The sequence below is a fragment of the Callorhinus ursinus genome, unplaced genomic scaffold, assembly GCF_003265705.2.
Source record: "Callorhinus ursinus isolate GAN/ISIS: 27379988/994484 unplaced genomic scaffold, GSC_fseal_2.0 scaffold42, whole genome shotgun sequence".
Lineage (NCBI taxonomy): Eukaryota > Metazoa > Chordata > Mammalia > Carnivora > Otariidae > Callorhinus > Callorhinus ursinus.
The window spans coordinates 8,070,106-8,091,852 of record NW_027397104.1 but is presented as its reverse complement, the minus strand read 5'-3'; the positions used below and the strand labels follow the sequence as shown (position 1 = coordinate 8,091,852).

General features: G+C 40.4%; 1 pseudogene; it reads right to left on the bottom strand.

Annotated features, from left to right (window-relative positions):
- Positions 1 to 282: 282 nt before the first annotated feature.
- On the bottom strand, positions 283 to 2,813 carry LOC112809564 (phosphatidylinositol N-acetylglucosaminyltransferase subunit P pseudogene; annotated as a pseudogene).
- Positions 2,814 to 21,747: the final 18,934 nt, after the last annotated feature.

The window sequence follows — 21,747 nt, the reverse complement described above, 5'->3', positions numbered from 1 at the left end:
GTATAATTCTCAAATAAGAAATTCTGTTTCACATATATTTAAATCTCAGCCACTAAACATATTTTCTGATCTTTTTTTATGGTAATGCAGTATTTTATTTATTCTGTTCATTAATAACTAATACTCAAGAACTTTTATAATATTAATAGAACTTAATCTAAAAGAATCAACTTACTTTGTTTACATTTCAATATTGGGTACGAGAGAGAGTCAAAATAATTATGGTCAAAATTATTACATAAAAAATTATAGTAAATGCTCCGGTGTTAGTCTACATACAATTTAGTTTTTGGCATAAAGTTATTTAGTTGCCAGGAAGAACATTTGGTTTACTTCACTAATAGGAATCTCGCTTAATGCTTGGGATGGCCTCTTCCCAGTATTTCTTCTGCTGTTGATTTTTAGCATAAGTTATCTGTGATTGTATGAACGGAGTTGAGTGGAGAGGTACTCATCATGTTTATTCCAAATAAGAGTATGTAACCAATTACTATAGTAGTGAGGACGTAGACGGGCAGTGCAACCGCCCAGTATTTTTGAGGCCAATAGGTTAATTCTAAGGAGTTTAGCTAAGATTCAGGAATAAATGCCCACACAAGATACAGAATGAAGCCAAATTGGGAGCTTAAGAAAAGAACAAAGCCATAAATCCCTCTTTCTGGCAATGGCGACGGTGAATTTTCCACCTTTTTCCCTGTGGCTTTAGACAATCTTGGGTCCTCAAAGCGCCCACTCAGGCCCCTCCCGACAGCTTGGCCACTTCAGCGCCAAGCCCCCCCCAACCCCCACGCTCCCCCGCCCCAGTGCAAGAGCCTTCCGGAAAGCCTCCTCGGGGCGAGAGAGGGAAAAACTAAAGGAAAGGCAGGGTCGCTACGGTGCCGCCCCCCGCCCCCCCCCAGATTGGGGGATGGCCGGATCGCTCTGGTCGCCGCCACGGAAGAGCTTTCTGATCTTTTCTAAAAGCCACTCTACCTATAATAACTTGACTACCTTAGATAAACTTAGTAGTGTGTTAAATGCAATAAACCCTTACACATGAGGAGCAAATCCATATAGATAAAAAGAGGAGTTTTGATAAAGAATAATATCACATTTCAGGTGCCTTGCCAAAGAGGGGCCATAGCAGTCTGATCAGGAGCAGGAGCATTAAAAGACCTCCCCAAATTTAGATAAAATTCAGTTACAGTCAAGGAATGTATTCTGGCTAAGGTAGAAAAAGCACAGAGGCTACATGAAGAGTTTTAGAAGAGACTTGAAATGTTTAAAAAAAGTCATATGAAGTAAAAATACTTGGGTATAAAAATCACAGAGCCTTAAAAATCATGCCTATTATAGTTTGAGGAAGCAAATAATAAGATCGTCCCTGGAGGGACAGGAGGTTGGTAGCACATTGATGTGATTGCTGCCTTCTAGGGGAGGCTGAGGGGAATGTATTCATATAATAAAATTCATAAACAATGCACAAATCGGATGTCACTTTATTAATTTTTAGTAAAAAATATAATTGTCACAAGGGCAAGAAATTTAAACTTGTATGACATATGCGTATTCTCAGTGTGGGTAGTCTATACTTTATGCCTAAAAAAACAAATAATAACTAGAAAGTGACTGGGAGAGCATATAGTCAGCACAATGAAAGTTATTGAGGTGATCTTAATGGCAGTTTCATCAAGTTATGACAATCTGATGAATCGATCTCCATCCTATAGGGTTAATCTCGATTTTGATCTGATGTCTATATTCATAGGTAAGGGACTCTTTCCTGGAGGGTGCTTGAAACACACTGTCAATATTAGTGTTGTAAACTCTCAAAAGTAGAACATTTCCTTTGTGATCTATCTATCTATCTATCTATTCCTTTCTCATTCATTGATTCAGAAAGTATTTAATGAATATCTACAACTTGTCAGGCATTATGCTCATGCTGGGCATAAAAAAGGGAGCAAGACAAACATAGCCCTGTGGAGATTAAAGTCTCCTGCCATACAGAGATTAAGGTCTAGATCTTAATTGAGATTGAAGTTATACAACAAACAAGTTGTGACCAGAGTATAAATGATAGAGGAAGTTCAGGGTACTGTGGAAGCCAGTAAGAGGGACATCTGAGACTGGGGAAGTCTTCTTGTAGGAAGTGGTATCTTACTTAGGACTTGAAGGTTTTGTAGAGGTAATTTGACAATATTATGCCAAAAGTTTAAAGCTATGTCTATATTTGACACTGTAAATTTTAGATATTTATTCTAAAGAAATAATCATAGATGTGTAAAAAGATATAAAACATCCTGGGTCTTGGTTTTATAAAGAGAAAAATTGGAAATAATAGAGAAATGGTTAAACAAATCACTATATATATATTAAACAAAATGCGATATATATTATAAACAAAATGATTATATATATAATGAAAGACATACTGCACAGCTAATACAAATATTATTGTCAGAATATCTACTGTCTAAGTCAGGAGTTAGCAAACTACAGCCAGATTATGACAATGGCCTGCCATCTGCTTTGTTTTTTTAACTTTTTATTTTGCAGTAACTGTGGATTCCTAGGAAGTTGCAAAGATAGTACCAGCAAAGGCCTGTGTATCCTTCACCTGATATCCTTTGCTGGTTACAGCTTACATATAACTATAGTCCAAGGTCAAAACTAGGAATTGACATTATTAGTACGATGTGTGTGTAGATTCCTATAATCATGACCATGACAAGATATAGAACTATGCCGTTATCCAAAGAAATCCCTTGTCCTCTTCTTTTATAGTCATACTCACCCCTTCTCCCTTACCATTTCCGAACCTTGCTCTTCATCTCTGTAATTTTTCATTTTGGAGAATGTTATATAAGTGAAATCATAACTTTTAAAATTGGCCTTTTTTTTTTCACTCAGCATCATGTCCTTGGATGCATCTAAATTTTACATGTATTAGTAGTTCAGTTCTTTTTAGTGCTGAATAATATTCTATGATAGGGATATATCACATTTTGTTTAACCATTCACCTATTGAAGGACTTTATGTTCGTATCCTGTTTTTGACTGTTACAAATAAAACTGCTGTGACCATTTGTGTGTAGGTTTTTTTGTGGACATAAGTTTTTATTTCTCTGGGATAAATGCCTAGAAATGTGATTGCTAGGTCAGATGTTAAGTGTATGTTTAGCTGTTTAAATAACTGCTAAGTGCCTATATCATTTTATAATCCCCTGAACAATGTATAAGAGATCCAGTTGCTCTGCATACTTGCCAGCATTTGGTATTATTATTATTTTTTTAATTTTAGCTGTTCTGATAGGTCTGTAGTAATATCTAATCATGTGAGATTTTGGTCAGATACATAGTTTGCACTACCACATGGTTTTGATTTCTGCAACTATAAAACATGTCTTAAAATTGGACAGAATGATTCCTCCCACTATAGCCTTCTCTGAAAATTGTTTTAGCTTTTCTGGTTCTTTGCCTTTTCATATAAATTTTAGAATAATTTTGTCTATATCTGCAAAAAGATATGTTGGGACTATGATGGGAGTTACGTTATGTTAAGCTTGTATATCAACTTAGGGAGCATTGAGATCTTTACTATGTTGAGTCTTTCAGTCCATGAACACAATATGTCTACTACTACCTGTTTTTGCAAATAAAGTTTTATTGGAACACTGTTATGCCTATTCATTTACATACCACCATTTACATATTGTACATATTTACATAATGCTTTCTTGGTAGAACAGCGGAGTCAAATAGTTGTGACAAAGACTGGCCCAAAAGCCTAAAATATTTACTCGCTGACCCTTTCCAGAAACATTTGCCAATCTCTGGGTCAGATAAATATTTATTCTATACTGTGGAAACAGCATATTACAAGACAGTATAAATGGTATGGTACCATTTTAATCACACTTACATGTATATATATGCAAAGTAAGATGACAGAAAGAATATAAAACAAGATTTTAACCTTGGGTCTTTCAGGAAAGTAGTATTAATGGTGATTTCTAAAAAAATTTTCTCTGTGGTTATGTCTTCTACTCTCTGTCCTAGCTAGCTAAAAGGAATTTATCAAGTTAAGGAAGGATTCTCCTTTCAAATCTCTCTCACCAATCTTATAAGACTTTTTCTTTTCAGGTTTAAAGAGACTTTGAAATTATAGAAGATATGACAATCTATTGTTTATGTTAGAGATAGTCAATGATGCTTTTCCAATATGCCTTTTCAAAGCGTGGATTTAAGAAACTAAGGTTGATAAGCACAGATAATAAAATGCCATAGGTATTAAGAGTCTTAATTCTTGGTTTATTTTTAATAATAGCAATGGAGTGAGTTTAAACTCAATAAATAAACACTTAAGGTTTATTTACCAGTTACTGCATGCACATGCAACATGCTTAAGCCTGAACACCAATATGAGCAAATTGGTTACTGCTGAATGACTATTTCAAATTATGGATACTGGCAAAGTGAAAACTTGCATTTTTGCTGCTCTGACCCTCTGTTAACTGTTACTGATGGCAGATTAACCAAGATCTAGACAGATCCAATAACAAGTCACATCATGAGAGTAAGCTGCTATTTGAGAAATGGAGTGTATGTCATAAAATATAGTGATGATAGGATGCTTTCATCTGGAAAGGGCTCTGATAAGGTCATGAAAGACCAAAGAGGTGTTTGGAAGGGACACAGGGTAACTGACGGGTTAATAACCTCCTTCATAAAGTCAAAATGCACCTCAGGTGACTCCACTCTGCTCCTGCATTGATTATTTCTTAAACGCTAATCTTGATTTTTTAACTGTATTCTGCATCTACTCTGCAAGTATTCATTTATATGGTATGAACTAAAATAAATTAACATTACTTTAATAACTCTAGGAATTATACATTAATAGTTCCCTCTTCATAACCAATGAAGAAAGTTTGTATGGGGAAAAGATATGCAATTATAAAAGGCTCTGATCCTACTCAGAAACAGGCACAAATTTTCTTAAATGAAAACATGTTTATTATATAAAGGCTGCAGATGCTCAGAACAGCTTGTCATCCCTTTGCTTTTAGGTGATGCCCACACAGCACTAAGAACAGAGATCTGGCAATTTCCTAATTAAATGTGATCAATATTGACAACCAAAAGGCATCATTCTGGCCCTGGAGTAGATTTTTGGATCACAATTATCCTATTTGTCTGTCTACATTGTTCATATTAACTGGATAAATTGGCTGATCAAATCTCCACTTCTGTAATACCAGCCTGAAGGAGAGAGGTTTAGGGATTTGCACAACAGTAGACAATGAATAAAAGGTGTCCATTCGTTCATCCATTCTTTTAACAAAGGTTGATGATTGCTCTACTGTGATTCTATGTGCTTGGTATATGGAGATTACCATAATGGGTGAGGCATGGATCCTTCTCCACGAGAAGCTCAGAAATTATGATAAAAAAATGGGATGCATAATCATGAAGGTATAAGGCAGATATGTCATCAGAAATACATAAATGCAGTACTGTAGGAATTTATAGGATAAGGCATTATTTCTGTCTGAGGGGATCAGAAAGAGCTTTCTGGAGGAAGTGACCTTGAACGGGGACTTGAAGGCAGGATGTAGGTAAGGCTAAGACACAGATAGGGATGCAGAATAATTAAACTAGAGTAAACTTAAGAGAGGGGGAAATTAGTGTAAGGCTTCAGGGGTGTTTTGGGGAACTCAATGGCAGATATGGAGCCAGGCCTCAGGGAGAGATTGGTGTCAAGGCCGGGAAACAATCAGGAATTTGAAGTTCTTTTATTTTTGCTTCATTTCTTTCTCTCTATAGACTTGCTTTCTTTGCTTCTCCATTCACACAGTGGACTATAGCCACTCCCAACTCTTTAATTAAAAGACTTCAAAGAGGGGCATCTGGGTGGCTCAGTCAGTTAAGTGTCTGACTCCTGATTTTGGCCGAGGTCATGATCTCAGGGTTGTGAGATCGAGCCCCACGTTGGGCTCTGCTCTGGGCGTGGAGCCTGCTTAAGATTCTCTCTCTCCCTCTGCCCCTCCCTACCCCCTGCTCAAGCAGACACGTGTGCTCTCTCTCAGATAAAAAAAAAAAAAAAAAAAAGACGGCAAAGAGAATCTTCTTGCCCTACATTTATGTCAGTCTCATGAACCACAGCAAGGAGAGTGAAGTCACAAATTAACATAGCTTCCAGGGGAAGATCTGGAAGTTCCTCGCTAAGGAGAGATAACTTGCATGCTGGTCAGGTATTTCCTGATGGTGATGTACTGTCTGATGTGTGGGGAATTGTAGAACAGTGCAATTGGAATACTGGTTTAGAAGGGCAGTTGAGGAAAAATAATGAAGGACTTTGGGGAATCACTGAGAAGAGTAGTAATATAAAATGAATGCTCTGGATAAATTAATTTGACAGCACTGAGTATGATAAAATTAAGTATAGATTTCCTTTTGTCTTCTTTTTGTATTCATTGATCTCGCTGCATTATGTGCACCTTTGTAAGCCACTTTAACTTCTTTGGAAACAAGATGAAAGATGATACAATAATTGTCAATTTTTTAAAAAAGAATACGGGTGATAGGTAATAAAAATTCAACTTAGAATTTGTGTTATCCACTAATTTGCTCTGTGATTATTCATTGTCACTAAACCACTCTGGGTTCAATTTTTCTAGTTTTTCAAAAATGTGAGTTTCAACTAGAAAAATGACTCTGTGTGCCCTTCATTCCACTTGCCTCATCCAGACAGTATTAAAGTTCTTGGCACTTTCCCTCTGAGCTTGGACTGGGCATCAGAATCTTTCTCCATTCTCTAGGCAGCTCATAAACACCAATCCACTGCAGGTATCACTGGAGGCCAAAATATTTGCCATCTCTCGACTACGATTCTAAAATGTTAGGTTTTCATAATATCACAGGATGCAGATGGAACTTTTTGCCAACCCCCTTGTTTTACAAATGAGAAAACTGAGACCCGGAAAGAGTAAGTGATTGGCATAACATCACACAAGCTAGTAAGTTATAGCCTGAGATTAGATTTTTCTTTTAGTAATTTTAATGAAAAATTGTCTTTGCTGTTATAATCCTTCCTCTATGTGATCACTTAGCTTTGATTTGGAATTGTTCTTTTAAATAATGCAACTGAGTTACTGAGGTTTTTTTTTTTTAATTTTATATTTTCTAACAGACTGATGAGACATAACTACCTGAATTCACATTTTCTGGTTAATGAAATGTGATTTTTAGTGGACCACCACTGACATTCCAGAATTCAGCAATTAGGCAAAAGCCATGTTTTTAATATTGTGAAATTGGAACTTTAACCAGCTTATGAATTGGCAAATCTGGGTACACACTGTACTTGGTGTTCTGTTACTCTTATTTTCCTCTTCTTGCCTATGTGCCCTGATTTCTCAGCTGCTGTGGGAGTGCAAAATTAGAATCCTAGAGATGCAGGATTTTTCAGGTCACCTGATCTGGTCTTTGGAGACGAGGGAGATGAACTTCTTTGTCAACCAAGACAGGAAACTACCAAACTCATTCTGAATGAACTCAACAGATGCAGACCAGATCAGGATCATATATCCTCCTTTAGTACAGACATTTGTTTTAGTTTATAAACCCCTTGTAGGTGATACTCATTCTGCTGTGTTGCCATTATTTGTTCACTGGTTTAATCTCCCCTTGGAGGCCCTTGAGGACAGGAATGTGTATCTGTCATTGCTTAGAGTATCCAACACATATTAGGAGTTGATAAATGTCCATTGTTCAATGAACGATGCAGCTGCTCATTGAATTCTATTTTGTTATGAAGCATAGTGGAAGCTCCTTTCTTTTGCTTGGCCCCTTCAGAGAGGCCCACATCTCTGGTGCCCCAGCACAAGGACTAATACAAAATGACCAATCAGGAAATATTTGTTGAACGAAGAGATGAATAAAAGATGACTTCACATCTCTTGAAAGTCTCCTCACACGTTCATTCTTGTGTTATCCCTATTTTCCCAATTTGTATTGATGTATTAAAGATATTTTTCCCCATATGAACCTATTCATGCCCTGTTAAACTTCAAAATATTAGTCAAACTAGAAGACATAATAGGCGAGAATCCCAATTATATCATAGCTTCTTGTGCTGGGGCCTTTCCTTACATTGCCAATTAAATTTAACAAGCAATCTCAAACATCTCTGTGTATAAGGCACAGCGGATGGGGCAGATAGTTAAGGAATTTTAGCAGAGGAATGACTTGACCAAACACCCTGTTGGCCCTTCAATATGACCAGTCTTTGCTAACTCCTTGGCAATCACCATGTTTCCTCCCATGTCTGGGCTTCCCTCTCCCGTTGTTGCTCTCCCTAGGCATCCTGGCTGTTGGGTCAAACATCCCGAGTGTGAATCCTGACTACTACCACTACTTCTACTGCTGCCTAGTTGTGTGACCTTGCCATGTTTCTTAATCTCTCTGTGTCTCAGTTTCCTCATCTGTAAAATGGGCATGCTTATACTTAGGAGGTTTCTTGGTTAGGTGTCTATGAAATTATGCACACAAAGTGCTTACCACAGTGCCTGGCACACAATGAATGCCAGTCATTTTCATTATTAATATAAAAAGGCTTTCAGTCTGCATTTCCTCATTCCCTAATCTGTGTTCAAGGCCCAGTTCAAATGTTGCTACTGCTATGAAGATTTCTCTGCTGCCAGTCAACCTGGTCTTTCCCTTTTCACATGTCTTTAGTGTGTACTCACTCTACCTCACAAGTACTCCCTTGTTCCAGGGCAGTAGGCAAGCTTTCCTGGTTTTCCAATGGCCTGTGGCACACAATTTAGCACTTGGATATAAAGACATTTAAGAGCATTCTGCCTTGTTCATGATATAATTATTCCCTGCCTTTGTCTTCCTTTCAAATGAAGTTTAAGCAACATGTGAGGCTAAGCAACAGGACGGTGTAAGGTAAAACACAGACTCTTAGAAAACACTTTCTGATTTAACAAGGGCTGAAGGGGCCAGGCCACACCCTAGCTTTCTCTCTCTCCAACGGTTTTTTTTCTCCTGTTAACTCCTGAGTTCAGTTGGCTTTCTGATTTAAATGAGCCCATTTTTCTGTGCAGAAGCTTTTTATCTTGATGAAGTCCCCAAAGTTCATTTTTGCTTTTGTTTCACTAGCCTTTGGAGATGTATCTTGAAAGAAGTTGCTGTGGGCGATGTCAAAGAGGTTACTGCCTATGTTCTCCTCTAGGATTTTGATGGATTCCATATATACAATGGAATATTACTCAGCCATCAGAAAGGATGAATACCCATCAACATGGATGGGACTGGAGGAGATGATGCTAAGTGAAATAAGCCAAGCAGAGAAAGTCAATTATCATATGGTTTCACTTATTTGTGGAACATAAGGAATAGCAGGGAGGACATTAGGAGAAGGAAGGGAAGAATGGGTGGGGGAATTGGAGGGAGAGATGAACCATGAGAGACTATGGACTCTGAGAAACAAACAGGGTTTTCAAGGGGGGGGGGAGGGGGGATGGGTTAGCCCGGTGATGGGTATTAAGGAGGGCACGTACTGCATGGAGCACTGGGTGTTGTACGAAAACAATGGATCGTGGATCACCACATCAAAAACCTAATGATGTATTGTATGGTGACTAACACAACATAATAAAATTTAAAAAATAAAATAAATGAGCCCATTTTTCTTAAGCTGCTGCCATCGATTTCTGGGCATACAACACTTACAATCATTGGTTTGTGAAGGTTTTTGGTGCCAGATTCCCCGTTTCCTCCGTCTAAACCCTCAGCATTCTGCACAGCTGTACAGAATTGGCATTTCTATATTAACCACATCCAATCAGCTTGTGAAATGGCCAAATCCAGGGTCTTTTACCCATTAATTCAAACAGTTGTAGGAAAATAGTCTCAAGGATTTGTCAGCCAATTGTGGGCTATGCAGGACAGAGTTGTCTTTCCCTGAGTTAGCGGGGTCTTCATCCCCTGCTTCACGTGTTTTGCTAGCCCTCAGCTATAGACAGCCCACCAAATTGTGGAGGGATGACACACACAAATTCTAGATAGTGGTTACTTTTGGGGGTGGAGGATGAGAGAGAGAATGGAGATGGGAAGCGAAAGTAACAGAGGGACTTTCCAGTACAATGCTAACATTCCCTAAGTTATCAGTGGTTGCTTGCAGGTGCGTTGTATTAGTTATTTTTTTATACTCTGCAATATAATAATTTTGTATGTATTTAATATACTTTTTTAAAGTAGAAAAACTGGGAATTATAAGCCTATGAATATTTTCTCCCTTGCCATCTTTGTCCTGCATTCAAAATGCAATCATCCAAGAATTCTCAAACTTAATATTAGAAAGGTCATCTTGTGCTGCCCACCTTGTCATCTTAGTTTTCAAACTACCAGTTCTTAGGATTCTGTTGGAGGTGCTTCAAGCACCATCCAGAGAGGCAAAGGGAAGTCAACAGGTAGAGTCTGGGCTCCTCACCCCTTTCAAATACATTTGATTCTGTTTTACATGTTAAGATTCTTAACCCTTAAAAAAGGGTTAGAAATGGTTAAAAAACCAGGAGGGAGAGCATTATAGCTATTTTCTGGTTTTTGAAAGCTACCAAATGAAATTAGACTGCAGGTTGCTTGAGGCAGTCCAAGTTTATGCCTTTCTGCCTGATGTCTCAGGGGAATTACTTACTAATGGCCCCCTCCTTTCATTCTTTGATGGTCTTGGTTTGGATCATAAATTGTCAGGTCATCCTAGTTACAAAGAGTACTTTTCTAACAACTTTATCTAAGATTGCAAAGGACTAGTTCCCAAAGCTGAAGCAAGGAGTGAAAGAAATGAAGAGGACCAATTAGGGAGCTTTCTTGATCCGTTTTTTTTCCAAACTTTTTTTTTAAAGTAGAATTTTTTCTGGGTTTATTTCTTTTTAACCATTTTTTTCCCTAAGGTATCATTTGCAGATTCCTCACCTTATCCTCTCAGGATTGTAGAATATGTGTATAAAAAGGAAATAAAAGATCATCAAGACCATCCCAGTCGGATGGATATGGGGAACTCTACTGTCAGTCACCTACGTAAGAATCATTAGGGATATTAGCTTGTTCTTGGAGATTCTTAGTAGGTTGCTCTGGCTGGCACCTGAAATGGGAAGCCGAATTTTAGCAATGTCCAGTGTTTCTGTTGCTTGGCCATTTTTGGGGAATCCCTAGGGAGCTTTGTATGATATTACATATCATAAAAAGATATGTAATTATCTTAATTATTCTAAATGCTGTCTTTCCTCTTATCAAATAAATATCACTTGTCTCCCTCATATTTAATATTTATCAAACCTATAGGTGCTATTGTGACTAATACAAAATACAGTGTGTTTAAAAGTTGTCCAATTCATAATAGCTATTTGTCTTTTTTTTCCCCCAACAAATAACTACCAAGAATACAAACTATCATGTATAAATCTGATACCTTATTTTAGTTTATCGTTGGGTCATTACACTCTGAAACAGTGAAGACTTATTACAATTCACTTAACTTTAGAGATAAGGCCAGATAAACCAAATGTCACACACCTAGGTCATGGCCAGTGGTGTGTGCTGGTAAATGTTTAATAAGCTCTCTGTTGAGGGTGGCTGGCAGTGGGGGAAGGGGGGTAGGAAAGAAAGCCCTGATTTGTAAAGTTTATCAAATTTCTGTAATGTAAATATTTTTACCATGGCTACCAACGTGACTTTATTCAGTTTGGAACTGGGAAAAAATGCACATAATTGGCGCTTGCTGAGCTAGTGCAGGCTGGTTCTAGCAGACCACTGGGCTAACTGAAAATCGAGTTTTCATGACTCCTAACTTAATGTTCCTTTCATTACTCTGCAAATGAAGCTGGCATGTTAAGAAGCCCTGGTAGCACATTATTTCGGGAATCAGGGGCTAGCATTTCGTTTATGAACTCTGGGGCCACATAAATGTAAAATCATCCATGTCTGATTCCCTGTGGGGTTTCCTCTTGCCTCCATATCACCCTGTTCTGACCTTGGAGTTGCCAGTTTGGGCTCTCCAGAAAATTTCCATGCACTTTGCTTTCCTTCTTAGCCTGGTTCTTATGATACAGTCTAGTTTATCTTCAGGGTAGCAGCTTACCAGATCTCCACTTTGGTGTGGGTCAGTCCACTTAACTATGATTTTAAGGTTTTATTAAATCTAGTTTCCCAGTGGTCCTGTGGTGTCTTTGACAAGCATAGACTCTGTTAATTTTTATTAACTCTCCGTAATATATTGCTTTCCAAAGTGGATTCTAAAAAACAATAGTCCTTAAAGACGTTCAGTGAAGCAAAGCGTTTCGTGGTTGAAGAGGAGTGGGAAAGGCAGGGTACTACTGTACTATCTCTGTCCCCCACACCTTTGGAAAATCACAGTCCATATTCACAGATTAATGTCTGTGAACAGTCTTGCAGACAGATGTATACTTACTTTGGTCTGAACTAGCTTCTCCAAAATTTATTCAAGCATGGACTCTTTCATCACCGACCCCTATTTCAGTCCACAGACTATGCTTTGGGAAATGCTGAACCAGCAGCATCGGTCTTAGGGCATTTCAAAATTTACATTTCATGTTGGATTACTCTCTACTCTCCCACATCCGAATGATGGCTCCCTTTGCACCATTTGAATGGCCGATGGAGAAAGACTGACAGACTGTGAGATCAACGACTGACCCAGCCCTTCAGGCTTCAGTGGCCAGCTCTGTCTGTCTTCTAGGATTCCTTTTACTCCTCCTTTGGATGGCTTACCCTGCATAAAAGAAGGGTCTTTTTAATATAAGAATCCATTTTTACATGGAAGAACTATCAGACCATACTTCTGTTTTCTTTACTCCTGTCTACCTGACGAGAGTGGGTGGCACAAGAATGGGCAGATGTGAGTGAGGATAAAGAAGTCGGGGTAGAAGGAAATAGGGTAATAGAGGCCCTGGACAGGCAGGGAGAGGAATTTAAATGTGAAAATGGTAAGAAACAGGAAATGGAACAGCTGCCCTCTTTCTTTTGTTCTTGAGCAACTTCTTCAAGAGAAAGAAGTAGTGACTTTATTGAAGTAGCTCATTTATAAGGCATTTGTTTCTTTTCCTTAGATGATGACATGGCTTTAAGTTTGAACCACACCTAATGTGACCCAGGTGGCTTCAGTAAACCCGCCCCTGCCGTGCATTCTTGCATTGGTAATCCCTGACTTCTTTGCCTCTTTCTCCTGTGGAGCTCCTGTGCTGGATTCATTGCAGCTGAACTACTTGGTACTCAGTCTCAGTCCCATGGCAATAGCCATGAATTTCCTCCTTGAACGGGGTGATATCCTTGGAGAATCCAACCTGCCCAAAAGGAACAATAAGGTGACTAGTATTTTTTTTTTCCTTAGTGCCCAGTGGAATTATATCATTGCTTTGAATTTCTCTCCATGAAACTTCTTGTCTGGGGAATATCTACTCCACAATTGATTAAATCTCTATCTGCAGGGAATAGAAATACTTTACCAACCATCATTGCTCTGAATAAGTGTGCCTGTCCCAAGAGCCAGTGAGAGAAATGTGGGAATGTTTTACTGCTGCGTCTTCCATTGCCTCGGTTCACCCTTATTTGCTTTGAAGAGATGCTTGCTGTCATGAATGCCCTGCAGCCTGCCTCCTCAGCCGGCCTGGCTGTTTATGATTGCCAAACATTCATCTGCAGCCCGCTCACTGCCAGGCTTCCTATTCGAATTCCCAAAGCTTCTCCAGTTAGGTCTTGTTTTTTTTTTTTTTTTGTTTGTTTTTTATCTGTATTTACCTGATCTTGCAATATAGTAGGGTCATGGCATACTCACCTTTTTATGGGACTTCCTTAGAATTCGCTCTCCTGCTCACACCTGAGAGCAGGTTTGTTAAGAAAACTGATTCTTTATAAGAGGCCACCTAATTTGGAGAGTAAATGTTGAAACCTTCTTAATCTTTTCCTTCCCTTGTGCCTTCGCTGTTTCTCAGAAATCCCTGTGGAACTTAAGACGGAGACCGTGGTTGGAATTGCTAAATGATTATATTACAAACTGTTGAGTCTGGTACTCCCCAGTGACTAGCTGAGCTGAGTGCACAGGTGTACTCAGTACACAGGGCACACAGGTGTTCTCAGTAGGTTTTAACCATTTCCATGTTTTCTCTGTCTGCCTTCTTATCCTTGGTCCTATATTAACAGCTGGTCTTCCTACCCACAATGCATCTGGAGGCACGAAGGGGGCTCATTCGGACATGTTTATTCCTGGTAAGAGTTCAATGCCTCTTTAAATTATACCGATTCTTGTTTTTCTTCTTGATACTTGAATCTCTGACTCTATTATTTGGTGTGAATCTCTAACTCTGTTATTTGGTGTTTACTATTTCTTTTGGGTTCCGTGGCTTTTGGCCATTTGAGCTGCTCTCCGGCTTAGAAATTGTTTTCTATTCCTAAGTTCTTGTCTGTGTATTCTCTGTGACTTCCACACTCCTTAAAAATTTGGATGAATGATGTTAAACCCTACTGGCTGGGCTGGGCCCCTTAACCTAGGGAGAAGGGAGTTTTGAAATTTTAGAACCAAATGTCCGTAGTTCTTTGCTTATTGCTAGCTTAGGGACCGTGGGTGAGACCTTCCAGATAACATGGTGATGCAGCTTGTGCCACACTAGTAGCACTCATGGTTCAGCTAGTAGAAATAAAGTTGGAGCCACTGAGGCTTCATTTGCAAACACTCGGGGATCAAACGTCTAGCTTGCCCACCCCCATACTGCTATTGATCTTGCTGCTAAAAGAAATTCAAGTAGGATTCTAACAGGCTACCAGGCATCCACCTACAAAATCAGCTCCATGTGTGGACTCAGGGTTTTGGATCCTGTGAACATGACAGGTAGTCATAATCCTTGGTTTGTTGGGGGTGGAGGGTTGAGCGGTACATAATTGCCTTCCAGTAGCCTGGGAGTATCTCTTTGTGGTGTGTGCCAGGTTCTAGCCTGTCTTATGATTAACATGGTTGCTAGGCTCAAATGGAATTGAGGTGAGCAATGCACTTTCCTAGCTAAATGGAACAGAAGGTTGGCTTTCTTCTTGCGAGCTTTTATGTTCTTTTGTTTATTCTGCTTACATCTTTAATTCTTCATTTTAGGATGAGGCCCTCTGCTGTAATTCTGTGTTCTTTTTGGCTTGAGGGATTTTTATAGGCCCCTTTGTGACTAGATTATAAGTAATCACCTGTTTGCCCTGTGGGGTGGTATGCAAATCTGGAGCTCATCTTTCGATGGATGAATGATGGGCAACAGGGAGGACACATTTAAATGATGGCCTTGGTGCTAAGATAGCTAAAGCACTTGCGTCCATCTGGAAGCGTTTGAATTGCTAATGGCAGATACTGTACATCACAGGATAAGGAACCCAGGAGAGATTTGAATACAACAGAGGACCCTCATTTGGAAACATCAAATACTCCTCTGACTTTCCTGATAGGTTCTTTAAATTGTTATTTATTTTTTTTAAAAGATTTTATTTATTTATTAGAGAGAGAGAGAATGAGAGATAGCACGAGAGGGAAGAGGGTCAGAGGGAGAAGCAGACTCCCTGCCGAGCAGGGAGCCCGATGTGGGACTCGATCCCGGGACTCCAGGATCATGACCTGAGCCGAAGGCAGTCGCTTAACCGACTGAGCCACCCAGGCGCCCAGGTTCTTTAAATTAAAAGGTAATGAGAGAAGTGAGAGAAGTTTAATCGGGAGTGGATTACAAAAGACTTTTTTTTTTTTTTTTCCAAATCCAGTTTTTTGCTTGAGATCATCATAGGTTTACCTGCAACTGTAAGGTAATAGTATAGACCTCCCTTACAAGCTTTTCCTAGTACCCCCTGATGGGGTAATATTTTGGAAAAATCTAGTATAGCATCATGACCAAGATACTGATATTGATAGAAGCCACTGATCTTTAGATTTCTGTTTCACTTGTAGCCACGCGTGTGTGTTTATCTTTGTGTGTGTTACATTCCATACAATATAATCACCAGTGCAGGGCGCCTGGGTGGCTCAGTTGGTTAAGCGACTGCCTTCGGCTCAGGTCATGATCCTGGAGTCCCGGGATCGAGTCCCACATCGGGCTCCCTGCGCGCGGCAGGGAGTCTGCTTCTCCCTCTGACCCTCCCCCCTCTCATGTGCGCTCTCTCTCTCTCTCTCTCTCAAATAAAAATAAACTTTTAAAAAAAAAAAAAATATATATATATATAATCACCAGTGCAGGTTTGTGTATCCACCACCGTCAAGATACCAAACAATTCCAACACTGTAAGTACCTCTTGTGTTGTCTTCGTTAGGCATCCTGACTCCCTCCTGGCCCTATTCTCTACCTTCCCTAGTCCCAGACCTTTTGCAACTACTCATCTGTCTTCCATTTCTAAAAATTGGTCACTTCAAAAATGTCATACAAATGGAATCATACAGTATGTAATCTTCTGGATAAACTTTTTTGTTTTTAATTCCCTGGAGCTCCAGCCAAGTTTTTGTGTGATCAATACTTAATTCTTATTGCCGAGTAGTATTCCATAGTATGTATGAACCACAGTTTATTTAACCATTCATCCCTTGAAAGACATCTGGGCTGGTTTCTGTTTTTGGCTATTACAAATCAAATGGCTAGGGACATTGATGCACAGCCTTATATGAAAATAAGTTCTTATTTCTCTGTGATAGATGCTCACGAGTGCCTTTGCTGCATTGTATAGAGGTTGTATGTTTAATTTTTAGCAAACTGGCAGACTTTTTTTTTTTTTTTTAGGAGGACTGTGTCATTTTACATTTCCACTGCATCCTTGGTGGCATTTGGTATTTTTGGTATTTTTGTTGTTGTTGTAGCCATTCCCATAGCTGTGTAGTGATACCTCATTGGGGTTTTAGTTTGCATTTTAAATAATGGCTAATAATGTTGACCATCTTCTTGCATGCTTACTTGCCATCTGCATAGCTCCTTCAGGGCACTGTCTCTTCAGGTCTTTTGCACGTTTTCTAATTAGATTTTTTTTTTTACAGTTGAATTATGAGAGAGTTCTTTACTCAGATTCTAGAAGCACTTTGTCACATATGTGGTTTACAGATATCTCCCAGTCTGTAACTTGTCATTTCATGCTCTTCATATGGGCTTTGACAGAACAAAAAAAAAGTTTTCAATTTTGATGAGGTTCAATTATCTTTCCTTTTATAGATCATAATTTTAGTGTCAAATCTAGGAATTCTTTGTATAGTCCTAGATCCCAAAGACATCCCTCTCTTTTTTTGGTTTCACAGTTTCAGATTGTAACAAGTCTTGATCCATTGTGAGTTATTTTTTTTATAAAAGGTATAAGGTTTAGGTTGAGATTTTTTTCTTCCCCCTTAGGGATATCCACTTGCTTCAGCACTATTTGCTAATAAAGATGATTCAATATAAAAATGGCCTAAATTAGCATCAGCAAAATGTTGTTCTTTGATTTGGGCTGGAGATGCTGTTAGGCTGCTCATAGGTGCTCATGTTCACTGTGAGGTTTTTAAAGATCTGTAAGATCCTGTAAAGGAAGATTCTGATTAACATTTCATGGAGGACATTACTGGTAAGGCTTTCCAAGTGACTGGAAGCTCAGGCATGGGGTGGCCTAATAACCATTTGCTGTAGAACATGACCGTTTCATAACAAGATTGAATAGAAAAAGATGAATCCCTGGTTCTAATTCCAGAAGGCCATAAAGACCTCAGAGGCGACTGCATGATCAATAGCTCTGGTGAACAGATGTCCAGCCTCAGGGCCTTCGGGAGTCCGATCCCCTTCCAGGTATTCTCTGGTGCAGCCTCCATGTCTCAGAGGGGACAGGACAGTTGAACAGCATGATCTAGGTGACCAGCCAATTGAAGAAAAAATTCTCCAGGAATCTCCTTGGGCTCTACGTTTTCTAGGATTTCAACCAATGAACATAACCTAATATAGATTATCCTGGCTTCTCTGTTACTTCCAGTTCAAAGGTCTTTCCTCTCAATTGTCAAAGAGTGACAGGAAGGTATTTTTGCAACTCTAATGCTAAAAAAATTTCAGAAGCAGTCAAACCGAACATACACCATTACTGACCAAAAGTCAAGAAATACATTTTCTTGGAAAGATCTCCATTTAATTGCCCTTTGGACCATTGCCACCCAGTTCAGGTAATGGGAAGCATTACCAAATTAGAGGTCACAGGTCCAGAATCTAGTCTAGGCCTCAGTGGCTGGAGGACTTGAGGTAAAGTCCAACTTCTTTATACTTGTGTTTCCCTTTCCTCAAAATGGCAGTAAGATTTATTTTACTTCACGGTGCCATTGTGAGGTTCAAATTAGATAATAAATGTGAAAGTTCTTAGAAAACCTGATAGTTTTCCAGATTAAGAAGATTCCTGATGTACACACAGAGCAGGCTTCATCAGCTACTCAAGAACCTGGCTACTTCCTACTTCCTCCCTCCCCACACACCACAGCATTGTCCAATTAAAAAGAAAAAAACTCTAAAACCAAACCCCTCCCCCAATTTGGGAATATAAGTAAAGAGCTGAACCATGTCTGGCAGCTAAGTGGTCAGTAAATCATTGCTGTCAGAATCACTCTGTGACATTTCATTACACCTTGCCACCCTCCGGATGAGAGCTTGGTTGGGGGCTTACAGTAGGGGCAGCTGACAGTCAGCTAGAAAGCCATGTTGCCCTGCTGTAGCACAGAGTTCTCGCTGAGAAGTGCTGCCCACGCCCATCCCACACTACATGTCCAAAACCCTCTTGAAGTTAGATGTTGCCACGTGCCTAGGTTGAGCCACAGGAATGTGGAAAAATAGCGATGTGTGCTGCTTTCAGAACTGGCCCTGAGTGCCTCCATGATGCACCCTGTGCTTTTGTCCTGCCTGGTGGGCTGGAATGGGGGTGTTTGCCAAGGAGACTGGAAGCAACGTAAAGAAAATAGAGTGTGTCAGCCTCCCTGACATCCCGGAATGGGACTGCCCTGTCAACGGGTCTTATGCCCAGGAAAGCTTACTTGAGCAAGAAAGAAACTTCGATTTTTGTCTGATTTAATTGTATAATTTTTTTTTTAATTTTTAAAAAGATTTCATTTATTTTTTATTTATTTGATAGAGAGAGTGCACACAAGCAGGGGGAATGGCAGAGGGAGAAGCAGGCTCCCTGCTGAGCAGGGAGCCCAACATGGGGCTCGATCCCAGGACCCTGGGATCATGATCTGAGTCAAAGGCAGGCATTTAACCGACTGAGCCACCCAGGCGCCCCTATTTTATGTTTTTTTAAACAGCAGATGGCCTATCCTAAGTCTTGGCTCACTTGGTCATTTTCTTTTCTTTTATGTGAACATGGGAATGTGTTGGGGGACTTCAAACTTGTGACATGTTGTATTTTTCCTTTATTTTTCCCCTTGTGACATGTGAAAATCTAATTACCCAGCACGGTAGGTCTGCAATCTCCGGTTCAAATACATCTATCAGAAATAACTTTTTAAAGTATAGTTCTTTTAAGACTGCATTTTTCAAGAGTTGATTTTATTAAGTGAAATAAGCGTGACCTACAAATATTAGCCATACCAATTTTTGAGATAAGTTTGACAGAAGACCTTTTCTCTCCATAAGGAGTTTTATTTAATCAAATTTTCCTACTGTGGCCTACATCTGGTGCAGGCACAGAAACTATGAACTCCTCCATCTTTACTTTTCATCCCCCTGGGTGCGTCTCACACAGTGTGGCCCCTGGCCCTTTAGATAGCTTCAGTCTTGATTTGAACAAACAAAACCCAGCACCGGGAAATGTTAACACATCACCTGGGCATTTGAATGGTTGTCCCTTCAGCCTTCTTTAAAGCCCAAGGGGTCTAGGTTATGGCTCCAGCTTCGCCATCAGATCAGTCATGGACCCACTAAAAATTGACCTAAGACCGGTCCCTCAACTGAAAGCAGCACTAAGAACAGCACCCACTTGTGTGGAATCCACAGCATCCTACATACAGATTGCACAGACGCTGAAAGGCACCCAATAAAGTCTGCTATTCTGTTCACAAGCACTTTTTGTAAATAACTGCGCTGAAAGCAATTTGAAACATTTTTGCCTCTTTGTTAAACTGAAACTATTTTGCTGCAAGTACAGTTAGACTACTAGCCATAAAACAAAATTTCTACCAGGGAGATTCCTGCTTGGATGGTGATATTTAGTGGGATATAAAACTGTGTGTGTATGAGTGAGAGAGAGAGAGACAGACAGACAGACACATGGAGACAGGCAGGGAGACGGTGACACGGGGAGGGAGATGGAGACGGCGACACAGGGAGGGAGATGGAGACGGCGACTGGGACTCGGGGAGGGAGACGGCGACACGGAGGGAGATGGCGACTGGGACTCGGGGAGGGAGATGGAGACGGGGAGTGGAACAGAGGGAGCGGGACAGAGTGGGAGCGAGAACGCAAATACAAAGTCAATAGAACAACATCTCTGAAGTACTGAAAGGAAAAATTAAAACAACTTTCAGCCCAAATTCTATACCCAAATGAATTTTTACCATTAAAAAAAATTCCATTTATAGGGCACCTGGGTGGCTCAGTCGTTAAGCGTCTGCCTTCTGCTCAGGTCATGGTCCCAGGGTCCTGGGATCAAGCCCCGCATCGGGCTCCCTGCTCGGCGGGAAGCCTGCTTCTCCCTCTCCCACTCCCTCTGCTTGTGTTCCCTCTCTCGCTGTGTCTCTCTCTGTCAAATAAATAAATAAAATCTTTAAAAAAAATTCCATTTATAACTCCTAGTTTTTGTGCAGGTGTAGTTTTGACTTGGTATGGTATTCCCGCTGCCTGAAGAACTTAACATTTCTTACAGCTTAGATCTTCTGACACTGAATTTTCTGTGTTTTGTTAGTCTGAAAAAGTCTGTATTTTGCCTTAGTGAATGCTCGGTCAAGACCTCTACCGTCTGCAGTAGGAAGAGGTCCCGTCACTGCAGCAGGGGTGAAAATTGCCTCAGGGCAGGCAGCTACATATCTTACCCACGAGTCTTATTTCTTGTCCCTAGAATGCCAGTCCCGGGAGAACAGGCGCACTCCCAGCACTTAGTGCAGTGCCTCCTCCTCTGTCACCCCCGGCCATGACCTCCAGGGTCTTTGCCGGCTGTCGCTGCCACCCACCTCTGCTGCAGCCTAGTTGGTGGAGGGTTGAGGTGAGCAGGTGACAAGGCTGTCCTGTTCTATCTGCCCCGGGGCACAGCGAAGCAGCCAGCTGTGAGGAGCCAACTGGGGGTGGAGGGTAAAGAGGGAGGAGGTGATGGGGCAAGAGCCGGACAGAGGTGGCCCCGGGCAGGATCATGTCAGGTAGGGGCAGGATGACATCGCTAAATGAGCTGAGGAAGGACATGCAGGACTTTGTGGAGGCAGAGAATGCCCTTCAGAAGGAGGAAGTGGCGCTGGGGAAGGTGGTGAGGGTGGCGTTAGAGCCTGGCACGGAGGGGTGGGTAGGGACAAGGGGGTGTGTTTATATATATATTTTTAAAGATTTTATTTATTCATTTGAGACAGAGAGCACATGAGAGGGGAGAGGGTCAGAGGGAGAAGCAGACTCCCCGCCGAGCGGGGAGCCCCAGGCGGGACTTGATCCCAGGACTCCAGGATCATGACCTGAGCCGAAGGCAGTTGCTTAACCACCTAAGCCACCCAGGCACCCAAGGGGGTATGTTTATATTTAGTAGAATTCCTGGTGAGCT